The sequence below is a fragment of the Nomascus leucogenys genome, unplaced genomic scaffold (assembly GCF_006542625.1).
Source record: "Nomascus leucogenys isolate Asia unplaced genomic scaffold, Asia_NLE_v1 Super-Scaffold_258, whole genome shotgun sequence".
Taxonomy (NCBI): domain Eukaryota; kingdom Metazoa; phylum Chordata; class Mammalia; order Primates; family Hylobatidae; genus Nomascus; species Nomascus leucogenys.
Window position 1 is genome coordinate 4187749 of NW_022095769.1, and position 24355 is coordinate 4212103.

The 24355-nt window shown below is 57.2% G+C and overlaps 1 pseudogene across 1 annotated transcript; it reads right to left on the reverse strand.

Annotated features, from left to right (window-relative positions):
* Positions 1-16740: 16740 nt before the first annotated feature.
* On the reverse strand, positions 16741-22358 carry LOC115833575 (annotated as a pseudogene). Its single transcript, XR_004028961.1, has 9 exons — positions 21797-22358; positions 20719-20837; positions 19960-20040; positions 19606-19734; positions 18582-18669; positions 17854-18124; positions 17583-17687; positions 17222-17452; positions 16741-17072 (listed from the first exon to the last, which is right to left on the reverse strand). The product of XR_004028961.1 is annotated as an epsin-3-like (transcript).
* Positions 22359-24355: the final 1997 nt, after the last annotated feature.

Genomic DNA, 24355 nt, shown 5'->3' on the forward strand with positions numbered 1-24355 from the left:
GAGGTGGAGCTTGCAGTGAGCTGAGATCGCACCACTGCACTCCAGCCTGGGCGAGACAGTGAGACTCCATCTCAAAAAACAAAACAAAAAAACAGAAAAACTTATATGTGAGTTATAAAAAACATAGTTCCTGGGCTGGGCGTGGTGGCTCATGCCTATAATCCCAGCACTTTGGGAGGCCGAGGTGGGTGGATCATGAGGTCAGGAGATCGAGACCATCCTGGCTAACAAGGTGAAACCCCGTCTCTACTAAAAAAAAAAAAAAAAAATTAGCTGGTCGTGGTGGCGGGCGCCTGTAATCCCAGCTACTCAGGAGGCTGAGGCAAGAGAATGGCATGAACCAGGGAGACAGAGCTTGCAGTGAGCCAAGATTATGCCACTGCACTCCAGTCTGGGCAACAGAGTGAGACTCCGTCTCAAAAAACAAAACAAAACAAAACTTAGTTCCAAAGCTCTTTATAGTTGTGATTCCAAAATCTTAAAAGCTAATGTGAAAACCAATAGTTTTCTTGTAAGTTTCTGGCAAATTTGTTTAGTGGAAAAACTTGCCCTAAGTTACCATGAGGACCCCACTTCAAGATCTTATATATGATATCTATGCTATGTACCATATCATGCTTCTATAAAATTTTTTTTTTCAATTCAAATTTCTAGGCACACTTGGCACAAAGGTTCTGGATAAAGAATTTTTACTATTACTTCAACACAAAACTTTACACTTAATATAGGAGAACCCTAATTTACCATGATTCATAACTTACCTAATAAGCCAAATAATATTTCCAAAAGACTAATCACATAGGGGCCAGGAGAGGTGGCTCTCACCTGTAATCCCAGCACTCTGAGAGGCTGAGGTGGGCAGATCATGAGGTCAGAAGATGGAGATCATCCTGGCTAACATGGTGAAACCTCGTCTCTACTGTTTAAATTTACTGACTTATTTTTTTTGAGACAGAGTATTGCTCTGTTGCCCAGGCTGGAGTGCAGTGGCGCAATCTCGGCTGCAACTTCCGCCTCCCGGGTTCATGCCATTCTCGTGCCTCAGCCTCCCAAGTAGCTGGGACTACAGGTGCCCGCCACCACGCCCGGCTAAATTTTTTTTGTATTTTTAGTAGGGATGGGGTTTCACCGTGTTAGCCAGGATGGCCTCCATCTCCTGACCTTGTGATCCGCCCACCTGGGTCTCCCAAATGCTGGGATTACAGGTGTGAGCCACGGTACCCGGCCAACCCTGTCTCTACTAAAACTACAAAAAATTAGCCTGCAGTCACAGCTACTCGGGAGGCTGAGGCAGGAGAATCGTGTGAACCCACGAGGTAGAGGTTGCACTGAGCTGAAATCGTGCTACTGCACTCCTGCCTGGGCAACAGAGCAAGACTCCGTCTCAAAAAAAAAAAAAAAAAAAAAAAGAATCACATAAAGCAAAACACAAATGAATTAATCTAAAGCACAAGACCTAATTCTGCAAACCATTATTTTGATTGCAATGTTTTCTTACCAATAGTTTGAGTAGGTTTAACTGAACCAGGCTTGTTTTCCTGATGGAGACTCTCTGAATTTCTAATGACAAGAGGTTTGGCAGTGGGAGCTGTAGATTTATCATTGGTCTCTCCTGTCCAACGGAGAGTGAACTGCAACGTAGTTCCCTGAGAAAATGTTTTGAATGGAGGCAGGCTCTAAAAACTAAAAAATATGCAAAAACTGGAGACTCAGATAATGAATTCAAATAAATTGTAGAAATTTAAAAAAAAATTCATTATAAGTCAATGTGGATTTGCCTTAATAGATTTGTCTTGAAAATCCAAAAGCTGACTGAGATGGCTAGGCAAACAAAAGTATGGAAGAGACACTGTAGAACTTGAATTGGAGAGCACAGGCTGTCTAAAAGAGGCAACCACTGATCACCAACAGGTGAATTGTTGCCATGTAAAAACATTGGTCCAACACAGACAGATTTTCAGATTTTTCCAAATACGTCAGAAATCAAAGTTCTCACGGGAAAATTTCCCATTTAGGTTGTTGCTAACCAGTTCAAAATGTCTTTTTTTTTGAGATGGAGTTTCACTCTTGTCGCCCAGGCTGGTGTGCAACTGGTGTGGTCTCAGCTCACTGCAACCTCCCTCTCCCAGGTTCAAGTGATTGTCCTGTCTCAGCATCGAATGGAGATCGGGTAGGAGGCACCCGCGGCACTGGGCTCTAGCGGAAAGGTGATACACTCCCAGCTCCGGGGGCAGACAGCTCCTCTCCACCACATCTTGTTCTCATTCTGCGCCCCTGACATCAGCCGCCGCCGGAATCTCCTTGTTGTGCCTCCAACCCGCGAGGTGGGGGGCGAGGTGGGCCAGGACCTGGTCCCCGCCCCCGAACATCTCCCTCTGGGTCAGTAAAAATCTCAGCCTCAAGGACCAGGTGGGGGGAATCAGACCCTAGAATCCGCCCCAAACTTTGGGGCGGGGGAAGGAGGGAAGCCCAGGAGATTGCGGTCCCCCCTCCTCTGTCCCCGCAGCTTCCTCCCCACCCCCCCCCCCCCCCACCACCACCACCAAACTCGGAAACCAAACCCAGCTCGCTAACCGGCGCGGGCAGAGGACAGCAGCTCCCAGGCTCCCGAAGCTTCCCACATCTGGAGGATGACGACCCTCCCCTGCCCACATCTGGAGGGCGTCCAGCTGCGAGCCAGCGGGGCACAGCTCTCTTCTCCTGGCCTGGATCCCACCCCCCACCCAGGAGGACTGAGGTGTGTGTACGCAGGTGGGGTAAGCCCGGGTTACCGAGGAGACCTGCTCGCGTCTCTGCTCCCACTCTGGTGCCCCCCTCCCCTCCCTGGCAGCCCCCCTCTCATCCGCCCACCCTCCGGGCTCACTTCTCCGACTCACCTGGCGGTGGGTCCTCTTCCCCCCCGACCCTCGGCAATGCGGCCCGTCCCCCTTCCGACCCCGCGCCTGGCCGTCGTGCCCCGAAGGATATGGGTTACAGACCGTGCGGAGACACCAGCTCCGCGGGCGGCCGTCCTGGCTCAAGTAGAAGAAAACCACCGGGGCCAGCGCCGGGTACGGCAGCCCCTCCGCCTCGGAGTCCGCGCTGCCCGGGTCCTTTTCTGCTGACCCCGGCCCCGGCCGGCCCCCGGCCCCCGACAGGTCGTTGAGCCGCATGAAGCTCCGGGGCTGTCCCGACTCCTCGGCACCCGCTCCATCCTCCTCCTCGTCCATCCTCTGGCCAGCCGGGGCCCTGGGCGGTCCGGAGAGGGGCAAGCGGCGCCCCTCCGAGGAGGTGTCCTCACGCAAGCCGGGGGCCCCGGCGGGGGGACATCTGGGGGGCTCTAGGGCGCAAGCTGAGCCCCCAGGAGGGCCAGTTCAGCCCAGCTCCCCCTGCCCGCAGGGGCATGCTGCCCGCGGGGCGCCGGGGCGCAGGGAAACCCCGCCCGGCGCGAGTCCCGCTTCCCCTGCGCCCCTGGGGCTCCCCGGGCCAGCCGGCCGGCTCCCCCTCACTTTGTTCCGGCTTCTTTGCTTCGCGCCCAGGCTCCGGTTGCCGGATTCGGCGCTACCTTCGGCGAAACCGCCCCGAGAGGGCGAGCGAAAAGGGGGGCAGCGGCGGAGGGCGGGGGGTCCGGGGAGGGGCGCCCCCTCTTCCCGCGGCACAGCTGGAACCGGATCTAAGGGGTCAGCATCGTCCCGAATCCGCGCCAGGCGGAGGGGGAGGGGAGGAGGGATCTGTTTAGGGGTGGGCTTGGAGGGGGTGGGGGCGGCTCCTTCCCCCGCCCCGCGGCGGGCTCACTGTCCGGGAGGCGCGGGGAGACAGTGGGGGGCAGTCCCGGGCGGGAATGGAGGCGGAGGTGCCGCCGCCGCAGCCGCCGCGGTGGCTGCCGCTGCCGTAGCTGTCGCCGGCGCCACTGCTTCCTCCTCCGGCCGAGACGCAGAGCGAGCCAGCGAAAGCGGCTGCGAAGAGCGCGGCGCACACCACAGCTGGATCCCTCACCCCAACTTCAAGCCTCCGCCCCGCCCCCAGACAGCCCCTCAGCCAATCGCCGGACGCCGCCGGCCCCGGGCGAGCCGCGCGCCCATTGGCCCTTCGCCGTGGCAGTACGGGCGGGAGCGCAGGGAGAGAACCACAGCTGGAATCCGATTCCCACCCCAAAACCCAGGACCGCCCCTCTCCCCTCCTCTTGCCCCTGGGTCCGCTCCCCAAGGCTGAAGCCAATCAGACTGCTGCCCAGACCGAACCCACTTTCCTATTGGCCGTTGTGGTCTTTGGGACTCCCGTGGAGGGAGCCCGAAGAATCAGAGTATTCGGCGTGGGGTCCTGGCGTAGGGCTGCAGGCCCCAGGCATCCTTTGTCCACGACCCCTGATTTGGGCAGCAGCCGGAGGGCGGAGCTCAGCTCTGGGCGGGCTTGGGGAAGGAGACAGGCGGCACGGGGGTGAGGGTTGTGACCAGGGAGTCCCAGAGCGAAATCTCAGGTCTCCATCTAGTTAATCTCCCACCCTGGAGTTGAGCTTGGCTGCGGGACTGGGGAAGGGAAGGAGCGGAGCTGGATGTCCTGAGGGTGGGGCTTCAGGCTGGAGGGGCCCATTCTCGGAGAAACGGGCGGAGCTCGAGAAAGGCTAGGGTAGGCATGGTCTGGGCGTGGCCTCCACAAATCTCTTGGGCTTATTGGTCATGCTCCCTAGTCCAATTCAGAGACTTCGACCCTGACCTCGTAACCCTAACCCGCTGGACCTGACCTCACGTTGACGCTCCTGGGCTTCATCCCCTTGCACCTAGGGACCTTTTGAAGGGCGTGGACTCCACGCAGGGCCTTCGTGCTTGAACACGTGGCCCCAGGCAGGTCGCGCTGGACCGCAGAGCCGGGATCCCCAGGAGGGGCTGTGGAACAGAGCGAGGACCCCTAAGAAGGAACCTGTGGGGGTCTCGAGTGTGTGGGAGGGGGCGGAAGCACAGAGCTGGGCTTTATCGACTCGACCTTCAAAGTCCCCACCACCGCCACCCCCAACTTCGTGCCTCAGTTTCTCTTAAGTCCCTATGTGGCTTAGGGAAAGAGCGTCCGCGGAACTGGAACTTCGCGGGTCTGCCGCCTTCACTCACCTTCACCCTACCGGCAGCGGGCCCTCGTGGGTTTGTGTTTTCCACGCGCGCACACGCACGCGCAGACCCCGGCCCTTGCCCTGCCTACCTCCCCGAGTTCTGGGGCTCAGTCGGCTCTAGCTCTCTCCTGCCGCCGGCGCCACTCCAGAAAGCTGTGGGTACCCGGGAGCGGAGCGCCGCGGGTGTGCTGGGCGCCGGTGGAGGGGGGAACAGCGAGGATTAGACGCCAGGAAGCACTTCCCCAACATCTGCGAGAGGTAGACACGGCGGAACCCAGTGGGTCAGTCAGTTCCCTATCCGGAGATTTTGGGGCGCTTGCGCTACTGCGGAGAGCCGGAGGGATGGGCGGGATGACCTCCATCATCACCACCCCTCACGTTGCTGAGGCCATCACCCCTGGCCGTTGTTCACTCTCCTAAGACTGCGCCACCCACGCAGCCCCTGCGCACCTCCCGCCACCGCAGAAGGTTGGGGTCGTCTCAGTTCCCGCCCCGGCCAATGCGGGGAGGGGATGGGGGAAGTGGCAGAGTGGCTGCTGCGCCGTCGTCTCCCTGGTTGCCCTTTCGCCGAATCCATGCACCGAGTTGTGCAAACGAGGCCGGGCGGGCTCATTTGCATTTTATGCTAATGAGCAGATCCCCTAAGTGCCTTTTTTTCCTGGCGGGAGTCTCTGCTCTCATTCTGAGTATGCGGCGCCTGAGTCTTGAACCCCGTGCCGTCTTCTGGGAGAGGGGGGCTATTTATGGTTGTTCCGCGCGTCTGACACCTTCTTCCCTCTCCAGAGGCCGCAGTCTGCCGGGTCGGCCTGCCCTTCCCGCCAGGATAGAGGCCCTGGGGCTGGCGCGAGAAGTAGGGACACTTGTCACCCCTTCTTTGCAGAGGGGAAAATGAGGGCAGAGAGGCTGGCCCAGCCCAACGATCAGGTCCCCTGGTGGTCAGCAGGCCCCACACCCTCATCCATCATCTCGGCCACCCCTGGGCTCTGGACTGAACTCTGTTCTAGAACATGCCCTAAAGGAGGGCAGGCACAAACGCACCATCTGGATAAACTGAGATCCACATGCACTTCCCTGGGTTCAGGACCTAGGGGAGACTGGCCATGCAAGACAGGATCTGATCCGTGTACTCGGCATGTTGGGGCTGATGGCCAGTCGGAGATGCTTACCCTTAGCCTGAGTGCCAGAGAGGAGGCAGAGGCAGGACCCACAGGGAAGGCAAAGAAGACCTGAAACCATCTTTATTTAACTCCAGCCCTCCAAGCCTCAGCTCTGACATCACCTCCTCAGAGTGGCCTTCTTTCCAGCAAGTATTTCAATGTCACTTAAGTGCCAAGGTGCTTAGGATACAGCACTGAGCCAGACACAAGTCTGGAACTTCACAGCACTTAGCCCGGGCTGGGATTATATGTTTGTGTTTGCAGTAATGAAATGATCGTCTCCCCATCTAGGCTCTGTGTTCCCAGAGGGGCTATGTTCATTTTGCTCACTAGGGCCTTGTCTAGTGTCGGGCACAAAGTCGTTAAGTGAATGAATGACCTCAGGCAGGGAAAGGGAAACAAAGGGACAAGAAATTCCTTTCTTTGGGCCTCAGTTTCCCAACAAAGACAGTAAGCCTAACTAAGAGCTTTTGTGGGTTTGAGGAAGAACCCCCCCCATATATACCCTGCTCAGCCAGCCCCTCCAGCCCCCTCCAGCCCTGCCTTTACCCCTCCCTCACAGCCCATCTGGCTCCCTGCGGAGCTAAGATAATCTTCCCATCTGTGATACCCTTTGCTCAGGGATGATTATCCCATTTAGTCACCTTAACAGCCCTGAGAGCTGGGTGGGTGGCCCCCCACCTTTCAGATAAGGAAGGGGGGTGCTCAGAATGATGAAGTTACTTAAGTGGCTGCCCAAACAGTATGGCCCTGTCTCCAGTGACCCTGGCCCACAGGTGTTCCGCTGGTAGAACCGGGTGCACAATCAAGACGGACCAGCAAAGGGGAAAGGATGCTGCAGGAACTCTTATAATCCTGCTTCTGAGTGAGATTTATGTGGGACCCTGCCCCCTTTAGAAATTCAAGCACTCCTGGGAGAACTAACCCTTTAAGGAGGTAACTCCTTCTTCCCAACCCATTTACAGAATCCCATCATCTCATCCCAGGAGGGAGAGAGGAGCTGCCGAGCAGAAAGCAGACTGGCTGCAGGGACAGAACACACCAAGGGCACCCTCCCCCACAGCTGCGCCTGGACCTCCTGTGAGAAGAGGAAGACTTAGGGGTCTTTATTGTAACCTCAAGACCCCAGAGAGAACCAGAAGTGCTGAGGGGTCGCAGGCAGGTCTCTTACCCTCTCTGGGCCTCGAATATTTATCCATACGAGGCTGAAGGTAGCTGCCTCACAACTCATTCATGAGGGTCAACGGGACAACAGTGGCAAGAGGGCTTGGCACACTGCCCAGCCTGTTCCAAAGCCAGGGCTGGGGCTGCCAAAAAGGCCACCTGTGCTTCACCATGCTCCATCCTCCCTCCCTTCCACCTCCCCAGGCCAGGCTCCACTTGTCCAGCTCTCTGACTTCCTGGCAAGGTTGAGTGGGCTCCAGCTAGGAAGGGGCCAGCTGACCTTGTTGGCCGGAGCACTAATCCCCTCCAGATGGGCCGGTGGCTTGCACTGAGGGCCTGGCTGCCCAGACAGAGCTGACTCTGGCCCCAGTGACCATGTGTGGCTATGTGTGACCGTGTGAAGGGAGCAACTCCATCCAGTCTCCCGGTTCCTTCCTGCTTCACTCCTCCCCACTGCTGACATCCCCCACAAGCAGTGGCCCCATGAAGGCCTTCTTGTCTCCAGTAGCCTCTTTTGGCTCTCTGTGTTGCTTAGCTGGGGGGCTGAGGATGCCTGGCTCAGCCGATTCCCAAAGGCCTCAGAGGGACAGCTCCTCCCCCTGCTTCCCCCACCACCTGTCAGCCCCATCACTCTGCACCTGCCCTTCCCAAAGCATGTGTACCAGTCCCCATCTCTCAACCCAGTGAAGCTAGATGGGGTTTCTGGAGCCTGGGAAGATGTATGTGTCAAGGACAGGACTCAGGAGCATTTCCCAACATTTAGGGGAAAGGATGAGGTCACAGGAAGGCTTTCTCTGCAGCAAGAAGGACTCAGATAGATTTGGGGAAGGACTTCCAACCCAACAGATGTTCCAAACGAAAGAGAACTCTTTCTTTGGACCAGCTTGTATGAAAGCAGACGAATGGACAACATGACCTCCTGCAAGGAGGCCTTGCTTCCATCCTTTCGAGGCTGGGGCTAGATGGATACCCCAAAAGAAATGTCTTAGTCGTGACAGTAGCAGCTCCACAATGCACCAGGGCATATGCAAAGTCACCATTCTGTGAAATATAAAAGCTCATATAAAGCATCTCTGCCCCCTTTCCAGCTCAACACAAGGAGACAATGGGGAGGGGAGGGCAGGTTCCCTTCTTAACCTCTTTCTGAGGGCAAGGATTGGGCTTTCGCCCTCCTGGGCCAGTCCACACCCCCATGCCCACCCCTGGGCATCTTTACGTGGTTTTAGTCCCCTGACCTCAGTTCAGGGGACTAAATTCATTCAGGCTACAATGACCATGGAAGGGAGAGGGGCAGTCTGCTGACCCCTGGAAGATGAAGGAGAAATGGGAGAAGGCAGAGGGGTCAGGTGGGGGCTGCCAGAGGAAGCGGCCCTGAGCTGCTGGTTCCCAGGCTGAAGCCTGAAGCCCCTCCCTCATAAGCAAAGCTGAGGCCCTCAGGTTACCACGGGACACTGTTAAGTTTATTCTAGGGTGAGTGGGTGCCCAAGGGGGGCAGTGAGTATGGCCGAGGTCACCTGGTGGCGGGGTGCTCAGGGATGGCCACAGGTTCTATAGGGCCCTGCAGGGCCTGAGTCTCTAGTAGGTTGGGATGCTTCACCTTCTGCCCCAGCCCAAGGGGGTTGGGGCAGTCATGGATGTAGCAGTTTTCGTAATTCGCAGGGATCAGTGATGGGCATTGAGCAGGCTTGATTCTCACACACATATGCAGTGGCCTGGTCTTCCAACCGTCGGAGGGTACTCAGGAAAGGCAGCTGGCAGGACAGGAAGCTCAAGGGGTCCCCATCAGCCAGAATCAGCACCTAGAGCAGCAGCAGAGCAGGGAGAGTCACCTGCTGGGGTGGGGTCACCTGCCCATTGGCAAGGCCCACTGGGAAATTCCCACTTCCCAACATTCCAAGGGGAAGGAGATGTTGAGGAGCTGAGGATGGGAGGGGGCAGCTCTGGGGAGGTGGCAGGTTGGGCTCACAGGGACGGGTACCTTGTTAGGAATGTAGACAGAGTGGACGCACCGCACCAGAGCCTTGGTGTCCTTGGCCTGGCGGTCTCCACAGATCACGATCTGACCGGAATAGAAAGGTCACTCCGGTGTGTCAGGGGAGGGAGGGCTGAGCCCTAGACCACCAGGGCTTCCCCATCCTCCCTCCGCCCCACCCTATATCCCTAAGAAGGAACAGGGACTCATCTCAGCTGCCAGGATGAGTTAATGCTTGGCAAGTGGGAGCACACACACACTCACACATGAGAATACCGAAGTGGAAATGTCATACATATACACAATGTTACAGATACAAACACGGGGAGACACACACCCAGAAGACCCAGAGCACACAGAGACCCATCCAGACAGACACAGAGTAGTCGCACACGCACACACACACACACAGTAGATGCCCACACAGAGGCAGATACCACACACACAAACACCAGACACACACGCATGCAGGCAGACACAGAGGCAAACCTGCAGATGGGGCATCCACATGCAGACAGACAAACACACATAACGAACACTCACACCAGCATCCCCCTCAAAGGTAGGTGCATAGACACACACCTCCAGGGTCACACACACCCAGAAGTACACACACACCAATAACACAGTACGGACAGAAGCAATTACACTGACACCAAGACGTACAGAGAAACACTTCATCAGCCACCACGGACTCATGTTAACTTCTGCCTCCCTGTCTGACAGACGCCTCCACGCACCTGCACACACACAGACCTGAGCTCTGGGGACAGCCCAGGAACCCCACCCCCTGTTCCCATCTGCCATCGCAGCCCCAGCTTCCCTCCCACCTGAGGTCCCAGCCCAGATGCCCTCACCCCCCACCTGCTTGAGGGTCTGCTGCTGGGCTGAGAAGGCGTGGACCATCTCGGGCAATGCCACCGGGACACGGCGCATGTGCTCAGAGAAGGCGGTCAATAGGCACACACACTTGTCCATCCAGTCCTTGTGGCCCATGGAGCTGGAGCAGGTTGTGGGCTGACACGGAATTGGCGCTGGGCTCTGCGCCATCCTGGTCTGCAGCACACAGGGAGGCAGGGGGTAGGGGTAAGGGTGGGTCACTGAGTCCCAGGACCCTGCCCAGGACTGTATCCAGGGCCACTTGGGGGATGGGACAGAGAAAAGGCCCTGCCCATCCCACCCCTTCCCCACTCTGGGTGTGGATGCCGCTCCAGCAGTTATCAGTACTTTGCTCTCTTTTTTATGGCACCCTCCACTCTACCTGTCCTAGCCTCAACTGTTGGGTCTCCAGGCTCCCCCCTCGCTTCTGATACCTCTGTCCAGCCACCCAGCTGCTCAAGCTAGAGCGGCATCATCTTGTCCCCTTCCTCTCCCTCTCCCTCCACTTCTAATCCATCTGTGAGTCTTGCCAGGGCTGCGGCCAGAAGAGATCCAAATCCCACCATGTCTCCCCATCTCATACTTCCACATCCTCTGAGCCTTCACCAATGCCTGCCTGGACTAAACATGAGTAATGGCCTCCTAACTGGTCGCCTGTTTCCTTCACCCCCACTTCTCTCCACCAGTGGTCAGAGTGACCTCCTTAAACCCATACCAGAGCAGATCACAAACTACTTAAAACCTTCTTGCCAGCCGGGCATGGTGGCTCACACCTGTAGTCCCAGCACCTGGGAAGCTGAGGCACGAGGATCACCTGAGCCCAGGAGTTTGAGACCAGCCTTCATTTCTTAGGAAAAAAAAAAAAAAAAAAAAACGACTTCCGTGCCCTGCCGGCCTCAGCATTCTCCTCGGTGCCCTCCTGGAACACGCAGGCCCTGCCTGTCCTCCAGGATACAGGCTGCCCGCTCCAGGCCTGTCATGCGCTGCTCCCTATGCCTGAACTCTCTCCACAGCTTCTCCATGGCCACATGGCCCCTCTTTCCCTCCAGGCCTTGGTTAAATGACACCTGTCACAGTTGTCCTCTAATCTCTCCCTAGGCTGAGTTGGGCCTCCTCTGTGGTTCTCTCCCAAGGCCCTTTCATTCACTCAGTTAACATTTATTAAGCACTTACAATGTGCCAGAACCACACTAGACCCTGGGGATACAACACTGGCAGAAAGTCCTGATCTTTGAGGAGCTAAAATTTGAGTTTCGGGAAAGAAACCTTTAACCACAGACAAGGCACATGGGTCATAGGCAGCAGGTACACATAGAGCGTCCTACTTCTTCACCGGCGCGGGGCAGCAGAAGGACGCGGCCCAACCAGGCCCGCGCGCCCAGCATGGCTGCTCGGGGCCGTGGGCCCGGCCGCTAAGGACAGGAAGGGAGGGCAGGAGGCTGCGAGGGGCGGGCTGGGCACCTACGGAGCCGCGGGCGGATCTTCGCCCAGACTTGGGACAGTGTGGCTGGTCTCCGAGCGTCGCCCTGCGGCGGAGCGCAGAATTGCAGATCAGGCACCCCGGCCTTGGGAGGACCCATTCTGTGCATAAAATTGGGCCCTGCCCCTGCCTGCGGAGGACAGACCTTCTCAAGGGAATAGGGAGAGTTGTGGGTTCTAGGGCTGGGGGATGCTAGGGCCATGGGATGCCAGGGCCATGGGATGCCAGAGTTTCGGCTCATTTTGTCCAACCCCTGCCCATTTTACAAACGAGAAATGAGATCCAAGGCGAAGGAGTACCTTGGCCAGGTCCACCAGCTAACAAGCTTTGCTTTTTGCAGCCTCCTCGTCTCTAGGTCCTACTCAAATCCTACCCACTCCAGGAAGCCTTCCTTAAATAATACTGATGAGCTCATTTTATGTCTCATAGGTTACACATGGCCTCATTGGCTACATTCAGACAATATTTATTAAGTGTCTGCTGCCTGCCACTCTGCAAGGCACTGAGTATACAATGGTGGGCAGAGAGAAACAAGGCTTCTGCCCTCACATGGCTCACAGTCTGTTGAGAGCGGCAGATGGTAATTCGACAACCATACCGATAAACACCCACGTGACAAGTCCGTGAGGGCATAATGTAACAAGTGACCTGATCTGGTGGAAGGGGCAAAGGATGAAGGCTTCCCTGAGGAAATCACATTTGTGAAGCCATGGAGAACGAGAGGAAGGAACTTGGAGGGTGCTCAGGGGGAGTGCTGGGGAAGGAGGCAGAGGCACAGTTTGTGCAAAGGCCCTGTGGCTTGTCAGTGAGTCAGGGCTGAGCAACTGCAGAAAGAGGGAAGACAGGGAGTAGATGAGGGCAGAGGCAAGATCTTGGAGAGACTCGTGAACTGTGAGAAGGGGATTTTTATTTTTTGTGACAGAGTCTCGCTCTGTCACCCAGGCTGGAGTGCAGTGGTGTGATCTCGGCTCACTGCAACCTCCGCATCCTGGGTTCAAGGCTGGTCTCGAACTCCTGACCTCAGGTGATCCATCTGCCTTGGCCTCCCAAAGTGCTGGGATTACAGGCATGAGCCACCGTGCCCGACCCAATTTTTTTTTAGACAGAGTCTCGCTCTGTCGCCCAGGCTGGAGTGCAGTGGATCTTGGCTCTCTGCAACCTCCACCTCATAGGTGCAAGCGATTCTTGTGCCTCAGCCTTCCAAGTAGCTGGGACTACAGGCGCATGCCACCACGCCCAGCTAAGTTTTGCATTTTTAGTAGAGACGGGGTTTCGCCATGTTGTCTAGGCTGGTCTCAAACTCCTGACCTCAAGTGATCCATCTGCCTCAGCCTCCCAAGTGCTGGGATTACAATTGTGAGCCACCGTGCCTGGCCAGAGAAGGGGATTTTTGATGAGAGTAGAAGCAAGCTATTGAAAGGCTTTAGTCAGGAGGGTGACCTGGTTGGATCTGCGTTTTGGAAAGATCCCACCAGCTTCCCAGTGGAGAATGAACTGGAAAGCGGCAAGAGTGAAAGCAGGGGCAGATAGGAGGCTATAGCAGCACCCAGGGGGGAGATGGGGGAGCGGAGATGCAGAAAAGGGGATGGGCTGGAGGTCGGTCAAGGAGGAAACGTTGTCAGGATTGGCAGCAACAAAGAAGGCGGTGTCCAGGGTGACTTGCAAGGTGGGGCCGTTCCCTCAAGAGAGGGCATGGGGTGGGGGTGGGGGGACAACTCATGGGGTTCATTGTTGGACCTGCGGGTTTGAGATGTGCACATGGAGACAGAGATGACACTGCTTGGAGAACAGAGGAGAGGCTTCAGGAGAGAGGATTGGGGATCTTGACTGTTGAGACCATGTGGGTGTGGAGCTGATCCAGGGAGACTATGCAGCGGAGCAGAGAAGAGGGCTCAGGTCCAGGCTTGAGTGAGCCTGTGAAAGACACGGAGGCAGGGTGTGGTGGCTCACGCCTGTAATCCCAGCACTTTGGGAGGCCGAGGAGGGTGGATCACCTGAGGTCAGGGGTTTGAGGCCAACCTGACCAACATGGAGAAACCCCCATCTCTACTAAAAATACAAAATTAGCTGGGCACGGTGGCACATGCCTGTAATCCTTGCTACTCGGGAGGCTGAAGCAGGAGAATCGCTTGAACCCAGGAGGCGGAGGTTGCGGTGAGCCGAGATTTCACGATTGCACTCCAGCCTGGGCAACAAGAGCGAAACTCCATCTCAAAAAAAAAAAAAAAGAAAGAAAGAAAAAGAAAGACACAGAAGGGGAGCAGCCAGGGTGCAAAGGACAGCACCCCAGAGATGAAGGACAGAGTGCCTACATGTCAGACTCCTTAGGGGCCAGCCTGGCTGGGACAGAAAAATGTCCACTGGCTTCAGCAACATGGAGGCCATTGGTGTGCTTAGTGGGCATCGTTCTAGTGAAGTCAGGCTGAGAGCAGAAGTTGCCGAGTCGGCTGAGGAGGAAGAGGAAAGGGAGGGGAAACAGAGAGAGATGATGGGTGCTTGACATGAGGGCAAAGATGGGAAGACACTGTCAGGATGGATAGAGCTAATTAAGACACATTTCGATGGGAAGGATTCATTTGAGAGAAAGTGGTGGATGCCATCAAGGATAGAAGAGATGGTGGTCCTGGGTGACTCTGAGAATGTGGGGTGTGGCGGGTTGTTGGGAGGGTTGGCTAGCCGGAGGGTCCAGCGGGTGCCCCAAAGAACATGTTCTGGCTAGAAGGAACGAGGTTAAGCTCAGAGAGCTGGAGCCCTGCCTTGAATGTAGAGGAATTTGGGGTGATGAAAAACCTCCAAGTGTGACCATGGTGAGGGTCACTGAGAGGTGAAGGGGCCGTAGGGTCCTTGGATAATGGAGTGACTTGAAATTGAGGTAAGAGCTGGATGAGAAGACCATGAGCCAAGACCGAAGCATCCCAAAAATGAGGTGGAGTGGCAGCCCCAGGCAGGGAGGAGATAGAATGACCTATGGCACCAACCTCCTAGCAGGAGGGGTCTTGTAAGGAGGGAGGCAGGAAGCAAGGCTGCCAACTTCTTTGTGGGAGACAAAACAGCTCCCCTTGGGAGTCCTCAGGGGGATCCAGTTTAGAAGAAGAGAGCCTGGGTGGCAGGGCCACAAAAGGTGGGTCAGGGGCCAAGAAGGATGGAACATCCTGGGTTTGGGTGTAGCAGAAGATATTAATAGATGGGTGCTGGACTCTGGGTATTGCCTGGCAAAACCAGGAGTGAAAGGCATGACGGCTTCATGCCTCATGGTCAGTCTCTGAAGAGGGTGGACTCTGAGCTGAATGGACACTGGCCTGGGGACATCCACATAGTAACCTCATGAGGAAGAAACTTCTGATCCCATTTTACAAGTGAGGAAATGCAGGCACAGAGACATGGAGAGGGTAAGTAATTTACTCAAGGTCACAGAGCATAACCACTTATTACTAAGTGATTCTTGTTAGGGTCAAACCTTGGAGCAGAACCTTTGAACCCTGTCAGTCTGACTCCTGAGCAGGTGTTCTTGTCCATCCTGTTTGTAACTGCCATTGTGGGACTCCCTTCCCCTACCCCCACCTCAGGAAGGGGAGTGGCATTGTGCCCCTCCACTCACCGACTTTGGTGGAAGGCCATTTGTCCCTGAAAGGGGGATGGGGGCTGGCTGCAGGCTTCCTGCAGAGCCAGACCCCAAGCACTGAGGACACATCAGCGTCTAGTGGTCCAGTGATCAGGGAGCATTGAGAAGAAAAAGAGGCGAGGGTGGTCATAGGGGCCCCTCCTGGATTGAGTACCAGGCCTCACCACACCCTTGGTTTCCCAGACTCCACATAAACCCCCAGAAGGGGTCCAATTCCTCCTGTGTGGCTAAGACTGAGTTTCTCGCCAGCCTTGGCGAAGCAAGGGAGAGGGCAGAGTTACATTTAAGGTGACTCAGTAAAACAAAGGAGCCTGGGAGCTCCTGCACTTGGCTCCTGCCACAGCCGCATCACGTGCCCCTGGCTTGTCTACCCTGCTGCGCTCGAGCTCCTGGAGGTTGGATCCCTCCAAGGTGAGCCCAGCACTTTGTCCACAGCAGTCAGTCAATATTTGCTGAATTAAATCTGGGGCCCCGCCTGGGAGCTCCAGGCCTTGGAGCCAGACTGTCTGACTCTGAATTCCAGCCCCGCCCCATGCCAGCTTTGTGACTTTGAGCATGCCATTTAACCTCTCTGAGCCACGGTTTCCTTGCCTGAAAAATGGGAGTAGTGCCGGCTGCAAGGTGAGAGACCTGTGCAATCGCACTGCAGTGGGCTTTGCGCTTGGTTTCATGCTCTGTTGTCCCTGTTTTGAAATTCTTCACACGATTTTGAACAAGGAGCCCCTACATTTTTATTTTGTATTGAGCCCCACAGATTATGTAGCCGGAGTCCTGAACGGAATTAACAATATTGTCTACCTCAGACAGTCGTTGCAAGCATTAAATAAACTGATCTGCTTAGCACATAAGCAGTACCTAATAAATAGGAACAAAGGCCTATTGTCTCTTGCTGTTAGCTCAACCCCAGTGCGACTGTGCGACAAATGAATGAAATGACCGAACTGAGTGACAGCCTGGGAGCGTCTGGAAGCGAAGGTGCCTGGGTGACGGGGGATGGAGGTGAGGGTTGAGAGGAGCTGTAAAGGAAGCGGGGCAGTTTTGCACCCCACGTTGTGCAGCTGCAGTTTCCTAGACAGCCGGTGATCCACGCTGTGGTCGAGACCCGGTCGCCACACCCCGCAAAAAGTCCACTTGGTGAGAGCTGAGAACGAGGGTTCCAGTCTTTATTATGCGGGCGTTCAGTTTCTAGCTCCCGGGCCGTGGTCCGCGTCCAGCTTCCGGAGCCGCCGCGGGATCCCAGCCGCCACTGGCTCAGCGATCCACTAGCATCGGCGCCCCGTCCAGCCCCGGGTCCGGAGGCGGGGCCGAGGGGCGCCCGGCGCAGGCGCAGACGGGGGCCGCGGGGCGCCTCGCGCAGGCGCAGGCCGGCCTGGGACGGGGCGGTGCTCAGAGGAAGGGGTTGGTGCCGGTCTGCGGGGGCGGGGGCCGCCGCCAGGCTGAGCTCGGCGTGGGCAGCAGCGGCTGCGGCAGGCCAGCGCGGGGCGGTGCGAAGGCTCCGGCCTGCGGGAAGACGCTAACCGAGGCGGGGAGGGTCAAGCCGGCTGGCACGCTGCTGAGCGGGAGGGGCAGAGAGGCGCTGTAGGTCATGGAGCCCAGGGGCGCCCCCACAGGCCCGCCTGCCAGGCCCAGCGCCGGCGACCCGGTGCGCATCTGGTTTAGCGTCGGCCTGCCCGGCTCGCCCGCGCCAAACGGGTTGGTGGGGGACGGAGCGCTGAGACCTGCAGAACGAGAGTGGCTTTGAGTGACCCGGGGTTCAGAGCCCTACGCCGGGAGGTCTTGGAAGTTGGGAAGGAGAGTGGGCTCCTCTGGCCGAGGCTAGGCTCTGAAAGCAGGAGCCCCAGGGTTGAGGGACAAGGGGATGTCTTACCTGTCAGGAAGGGGTTCCGGGTTTTTACAGCCTGGGGTGCCTTGACCAACGAGTCAAGGTTGACCAAGGAAGAAGCCGAGGGGCCCAGGAAGGACTCGGGAGTCCGGCAAGCTCGGGCCTCTTTGCTTGGCTGGGTTAGTGCTTCCCCTAGTATACCCAGGTCCAGGGCATCTGGCTCCTTCGTGCCATTTTGCTTGGAACTGGGACTGGGGTCTCCAAACAGGTCTAGCTCTGGAATAGAAATGCTAGAGCTCATTGGTGGGGAAAGGGATTGGCGCCCGACGTGGGAGGAAGAGGACAGAGGCTGCCCGGAGTGGGCCCCTCGTTCCCCAGAGCCTCACCATCCCCTTGCCCTGCTCACCCGCAGGGCTGCTGGGCTTCCCAGAGGGCAGGGCCTGCTCCAGCCCCTCCTTGGTCTCTGTGGATTCTGGAGGTTTGGCAAATGGGTCAAAGGCCGAGGCACCACCTCGGAAGAGAGAGAGGAAGAGGAGATGGGTTGACAAAAAGGGCAGGTGTTGGTCTGACCCCTTTCCAGAGAAGCTGCCTTCCTAACACAGACAGTATCTGCTGCCCCTTGGCCCTGCCTGGAAGTCCCCCAGCCCCTCACTCACACTCTCTGGCCCTCTTCTTACCAGGTGTGTCGGAGGTCTCCAGGGAGGCTCCCCAAGGGTCAGCCCCAGTGCTGGGGAGTTTGTGGTGGGGGGAGTTCGGTGCCCCGGGGGTCTGTGGTGGGGGGCCCAGCAGGCAGCACTGGGGTCCTGCCCCAGGGCTCAGAGGAGGAGAGCATGGGAGTCAGATCCCAGGGCTGGCTCCGGGACAGGACGGTTCCTGAGGGGATCGGAGACCAGGGGTCTGCAGAAGGCCCCCAGGAGGAGCCGCTGGCCTCTGTGTTCGGCCTAAAACCTGAAATGGGAACAGCATAGACGTGATCCCAGGCCCACCCTTATCCCTCGCCCAGGGCCCTTCCCAGTTACCCAGCCCAAGTTGGGAGGCAGAAGATCCATGTCACAGATGGGCTGCGGCCTCAGGACCACCCAGCAGGCTGGAGCCCCTATTTGGCAAGTGACCCCAGGAGCTGGGACCTGCAGGTGTGGGCAACTCAGGCCACCTTCCCATGCGTGCTGAGCAAGTGAGTGCAGCGAGAGAACATTTGCTGCGTTTCCTAGGAGCTGGGCCCTTCAGACATTCTCCGTAGCCCTCACTACGAAAGCCTGTCCCACAGGCGGTGGAGGCTCAAGGTGGTGAGTGACTTGCCCGGTGACACTCAGATGTTGGGGGGAGGTGCTTGGCCCAGCAAGTGGCTGGGAAGGAGGGGGCTCTCGGGCCAGCCTGGAAGTCTCTTGCAGCCCTGCATGCCCACCTGGGATGTCCCATGGGTCAGCAGAGCAGTGTGTGGAGGGCGGGGCCAGGGCAGGTACGAAGATGTCAGCCAAGTCCAGGATGGAGGACTGTGGAGGGGAGAGGCAGCCGGGGCTCAGAAGTGGGTGGGGCCTGGAGGGAGGGCAGGCCCTGACCTGTCAGGCTAATGCCGGCTCATTCTCTTTATTCATTCCACAGATACCTATTCATGATTCCTCACCTCTGCACAGTGCTTTACAGTTTATAATGTTTCTTCATCCACAGAGTACCTGATTTTCATAACAACCCTGTGAGGTAGGTAGGGCAGGTGATGTACCCATTTTATGGATGAGCCAGCCAGCGCACAGAGGGTGGAATGGGTTTGCCTGAAGTCATACAGCCAGGGAGAGGCAGAGCTGGGATAGAATCCAGGCCAGCAGAAAGGGGCAGGAAGGCCAAAGGCAGATGTTTTTCAACCAGCCTACCTCCCTAGGTCAGTGTCCAAGAGAAACTGGCCACAGTGAACATGGACGGAAAGGAGACCACAGCACCCGGGCGTGGCATGGACAGCTTTGGAGGGCAGCCTTGCACTCAGCAGCTGCCCACTCCTCATGTGGAGAAAATATGTCCATGAGCCCGAGGTGTTTTCAGCACCATGTGCTTGGGCCCACCCTAGTCTTGATCGACAGTATCATATAATCCTAGCATGTCAGAGCTGGAACTATCCAATAAGCGCACCTGTGCAGAAGGGGAAACTGAGGCCATGACAGTGACATGCCCGAAGTCATAGAGTGAGTAAGTGGCAGCAAACCCAGAACCCAAACCCGGGGGTCTCTGATCAGGAGCCTTTTGCATCCCACTTTGCTTTTAACTCAGTCACCAGCCCATGCAATGTGGGACTAGGGCTGCTACACCCACACCCGTATTTCATTTAATAAACACGCCAGTGCTTACTATATGCCAAGCACTGCTCTGCTCTCTCTTTACAAATACTCAGTCCATCTCTTAGGCCCTGTCCCTCCCACGCACCCCAGCCCACTCCCTACCTGGCTGGTTTTTAGCTTCTCCTCCTCCTTTCTCTCTTCTCTCTCAGGCTCCCTGTCCCGCCGATGGTGGACCACAGCCCCTGCACCATTGGCCATGGGGGAGCCATCACCCCGCCAGGACCTCACCTCCTGCAGAAGGCACAGAAAGAGTTAGGAACATGAGCAGCCCAGGCTGGAATCTGGGGACCTGTGCACCCGAGGCTGGAGTCGAGAGAGTGCAGGGTGGGAGGCAGCTGAGAGGTTAGGAGCAGCAGGGCCACCGGGTACAGCGGGACGAGCCTGTTAGTGTCCTGAAGCACCTCCACCAGCAGCAGCAGCAGCAGCACCGGCAGCCCGGCGGGCTCGGCCCGCTACCTTCTCGTGCTCCTGCCGGCTCAGGCGCAGAGCCAGCTGCAGCTGCAGGTCCTCGTCCCTGTGGGAGGCTGGGGGGACAGGCTGAGGAGGAAGAGGGGTAAACTTGGCCCTGTACTCCCACCTTGGGACCGGAAGGGCAGTATAGGCCTGCCTGGGTCATGGGGATGGAGAGACAAATGCCCACCCTCAGTGTGCATGGGCCGTTTGCCCCTCAGTCAGCAGGGTGGGCATGGCCTTCTCCCTGCCTGCATCTGAAATGCACTTTGAAGATCAGGAAGACTGATCTTTCACTTCTGAATCCTCTGAGAGTTCCTCAGGTCCTCCAGTGTTTGGCCCAGCTGCTTCCTGCCTGGTCTTCCTGGATCCACAGAGGTAACGGCAAAGATGACGATATCGGGGGCCTGTCCTTGTCTCCCCAAAAGGATAGCTGGTGGGCGGGGGCGGGCAGCATATCCCAGTGTCTCCTAGGAGTATGTCTGAGTACACTCACCCACTCCACCATGAGGTGGTAGCAGGCGCCCCAAGACACAGCATGTGCCCCTAATTGTACACTCGCCACCCTTACCGGGCCCAGTGGAGAGGACTGGAGGCAGGGAGGCAGTCCCTGCCTGCGACAGACCGACAGAGATAGTGGGTCTTGTGCTGTCCTTGGGCACAGGACTGGGGCTTTGGGTGACAGAGCCTGAGTCACGGCCAAGGGGCTCCCAGGCACTCTCTAGCCCATCCCCTCCCCACCACAGCGGGGCTGTGTGGCCTCACCTTCTCTGCCTCCTCACGGCTCATGGCTAGGGCCAGCTGTAGCTGCAATTCCTCTTCCCCTGACGTCTGAGGCCGGGCCTGCTCCAGGTCGGAGGTATAGCGGGGTGACGAAGAGGAGGCTGCAATGACCATCATGTCTCTGTGACCACACGATTACCCATCGGCTCCCACACCCCTCTGCCTGCCAGGAAGCTGAGGCTCAAAGAAGAGAACTGAGAGGAGGGGAACAACGGCCGTGGAGGCCCCCATGGGCCAAGCAGTGTGCCAGGCACTCTGTAAGTTCCCCGTCCCAGCCCATCCCAGTGGGACGGCTCCAGTTCCTCCTTAGCAGATGCACAGGCAGCACTTAGGGCCCCTGACCAGGGTCCTGAAGCAGGACTTGAACCCAGGTGCCCTGACTCCAGCTCTTAGACTTCCAGATGGACCCCGTCCTGCTTGGGGGCAAGGGAAGTGCAAGGATAGGAGATTCTAGTCCAACGAGGTCACAGCCTCAAAGCCCTCAGCAAACTGTCAAGGGCTTTATGGAAGGCAGGCCATTCTGGGTATTCCTCAGATCCGAGAAGCCCCCACGACTGGGGGCAGGAGAGTCAGGGACTGTCTAGCAGCTGCCCTCAGGTAGAGGGATGAAGGGGAATGCCATGTGTCTGGGTGCGGGGTAGAGGACATTCCTGAACCTGGTCTCATTTCATTCTCAGATCAAACAATGAAGGTAGGTGAGCTTATCCCCATTGTACAGATGAGGAAACTGAGGTTCAGAGAACTGGTTGCTTAGGTCACACAGCTTGGAGGAAGCAGAATATAGAATGCTATCTGACTCCAAACCCATGCTTCCACCATCACGCCATCGTATCAGGCAGCTAACAAATGATAATGAATCTATAACAACATTATTATCTGAGCTAACGTGTTGAGCACCTGCTATGTGCCGGGTGTTTTGCCTTGCATGTTACATTCCTTATGTCTGAATCCTCATAACACCCCTCGGAGGTAGGTATTATGAACCATGGCTTGGATTGCAGAGCCAGGAATGGAAGTCAGGCCACCTCCCCATCCCAGCCACACGCCGGGGCTCACTCACAGTTGTAGGAGGACGAGAAGCCCCGGGAGCGGCTGTAGTCCTCGCCGTAGCGGTGGCTGAAGCCCAGCTGCCCACTGCCAATGCCGATGCCCTCCAGCACCATGGGCTCCTTGGTCTTGAGGGCGTGGGTTCGCTCTTGCCGCAGCCGCTCCTCGTCCTTGAGCAGGGCCATCACCTGCTTGACCTTCTCGCGCATGTTGACGCCCTGGTCCTTGCTGTCGCGGTCGATGTACTGGAAGTCTTTGAGTGTCTGGATGGTTTAGAGGTTCTCGCCGCACTGGTGGGCCACCCGCTCGGAGCCCGTCTTGAGCAGGTAGTCCAGCAATGTCAGAGCCTTGTACACATGCCGCCAGTTCTTGCCGCTGTCATTGATCCGCCACCACAGCATGCCCATGACCTCAGTGAAGGCCACCGTGTTGAAGGTCAGGTCAGCGATCTCGGACATGAGTGAACTAGGGGGGCCCCAGGGGTCATTGCTGGTGGCCTTGCGCACCTTGATTTCCGCCTCGGAGTAGTTGTGCTAGATGTTCTTCACCTGGCGCCGGAGTGCGGAGGTCGTCATGGCTGGAGACTTGGAGGTGGGTGGCCCTCGCCCCCGCCGGAAGTGGAGGGCTGAAGGCCACTGCGGCGAGGTCACGGTCTCGAAGGATCGGCTGCCGTGTTCTCAGCAGAGCAGCTGCGTCCTTGGGTTCCACATGGGGCTGAGGAAGAGAGGGCCAGGAACTCAGGGGCAGAGGCCTACCTCACGGGTCACTCAGCCACTGACCAACTAAATGAGGCCTGGCCAGAGCGTCCCTGCCTCCAGGGACAGCCTTCAGCGGCACACGTTCTTATTTCACTTATAATTCAGCAGGCACTTGGAGCTTTGCATGCTCATCTATCTATCTTCACAGTCACACCGCAAAGATGCTATTATCTCCATCCACAGATGGGAAAGGTGGGGCTCAGAGTATTAAATGGGCCCGGTGCAGTGGCTCACACCTATAATTCCAGGACTTCAGGAGGCTAAGGCAAGAGGATCACTTGAGGCCAGTAGTTGGAGGCTGCAGTGAGCCATGATCATGCCACTGGGCAACAGAGCGAGACCTCGTAATATTAAGTGGCTTGTCCGAGATCACAGAGCTGCTACTTGGGGGACCAAGATGACCCCAGGAAGCCCCACCTAAGAGTGCATGGCCTCATGGGGGAACGCTAACAGGATTCCAGGAATGCCCGCTTGCCTTGCTTCTGCTCGGCCACCGCCTCTGTTTCTGCTGAGATCTAGCTTAAGACCTATCCTTCCTAGCTCCTCAGCTCACTTTTCTCATATCGTTAATTTTTGTAGTTTGATGCATTCAACACCTATTTTCTGGAGGCCTTTTCTGAGCCAGGCACCGTGCCAGGCACAGAACACACGCCTTGGTCCACCCACGTTCAGTTGAGAGGGTACAGAAAATCACAGTCCAGTGTGGGAGTGCAGAGTCTCACAGGAAGACCCAAGCCAGGAAAATCAGGGGAGACTTCCTAGAGGAGGTGGTGGCAGAGCTGAGATCCAAGATCCAAGGGAAGAGTAAGGAGGAGTGAACCAGCAAGTCAGGGGAGGGCAGCTCAGAAAAAATGCCATGACCTGGGCCAGAAGGCAAGAGAGCAAGGATCATTTGAGGAAGACTGCCCCTCAGAGTTCTGGCCACTGCCAACACTCCTGCCTGCCACCCCCACGTACACATGAAAGTGTTGAGGCCAGAGAGGGGATGGGAACTGCCTGCATCGTAAGTGGCAGAGTCTCGACTACCATCCAGGTCTCCAGAAGACTAATCCAATCGTTATTGTCAGTGTTACCCAGTTTGGTCATTAATTCATCGGATTGCTTTACTGTCTCAGTCCCACCTTCTCAGCTAGAATGGAAGCTCCCTGAGAGTAGGAACAGTCTGGGTTCTCCAAAGCCCCAAAACCCTGGACACATGGTGGACCTCTGGTACCCCAGCAGGGAGAAGAGCTGGGCCAGCCCAATTCCCCCCTGATAGCCGCAGGTCCAGGCTGTCTGCTGAATACGACCCCAGGCCCAAGGTCCTCCCAAAGGCCCTTTCAGAAACCGAAAGAGGAATTCCCTGACCACCGCCATTGCTCCCACACTAGCACTGGTGTGTGCGTGCACACACACACTGGCTGGGCCTGCAGAGCCTCCACTTCACCCGTGAACTGTCCCTCACCCACCAAACACCTCTCGGCTCCACCCTCCATCCCAGCCCATGCCCCAGCTGGTCCCCATGCTGCCAGAAGCAGGAATCTGAAGGAGACTGTCCTCCCCAACCCGATTCCACGCTCCTTCCACCCTCGCCCCGCCAGTGCTGGGCTCAGTTCAAAGCAGCCCCACGCTTCGAAAACACGCCTTGGCAGGTTTCGTTGGGGGCCCAGAGAATAGGATACCATGGGAGCGGGCGAGGTGGAGAGTGCCTGGCCCACAGCGCAGCCTACCTTTTGTCTGCTGTCTGTCTTTCCTTCCAGCGGGTGGTGGGCCTTCTGTGGGGATGCCACAGCCACAACTTGTTTAACTCCTGCCGTCCCCCTTGCTAGTGACTC